The sequence below is a fragment of the Psammomys obesus genome, unplaced genomic scaffold (genome assembly GCF_907164565.1).
Source record: "Psammomys obesus unplaced genomic scaffold, mPsaObe1.curated_primary_1811, whole genome shotgun sequence".
NCBI lineage: Eukaryota > Metazoa > Chordata > Mammalia > Rodentia > Muridae > Psammomys > Psammomys obesus.
In genome coordinates this window covers 10,874,388-10,874,857 of record NW_026589137.1, presented here as the reverse complement: position 1 = coordinate 10,874,857, position 470 = coordinate 10,874,388, and positions in this window count along the sequence as shown.

Sequence of the window (470 nt, the reverse complement as noted above, 5' to 3'; positions counted from 1 at the left end):
AGAAAGAAAGAAAGAAAGAAAGAAAGAAAGAAAGAAAGAAAGAAAGAAAGAAAGAAAGAAAGGAAGGAAGGAAGGAAGGAAGGAAGGAAGGAAGGAAGGAAGGAAGGAAGGAAGAAAATAAAAGTTGAGTGTGTTTGTTATGTTATCTATACTTTTTAGATGCCTGTTATATTTGATTAAAAGTGCTAAATTGCCAATCTTTTTAATTCTCTTCTAGTTGTAAAGGTTTCTGAAAATCTTATCAAAATAAGATCTTTGCACAAAAAAAGTTACAAAATAAGCTCCATGTTACAATGTGCTATCTGGCATTTCGTGTCATTAAAAAAACTATTTTACATTTTTGTTTATTGTGATTCTATCTCTCTCTCTCTCCATGTGTGTGTATGTGTGTGCATGTGTGAGTTCGTGTGAACACAAGCCACATGGATAGCAGAGGAAAACATTTGGGAATATGTTTTTTGTTCTCTTCT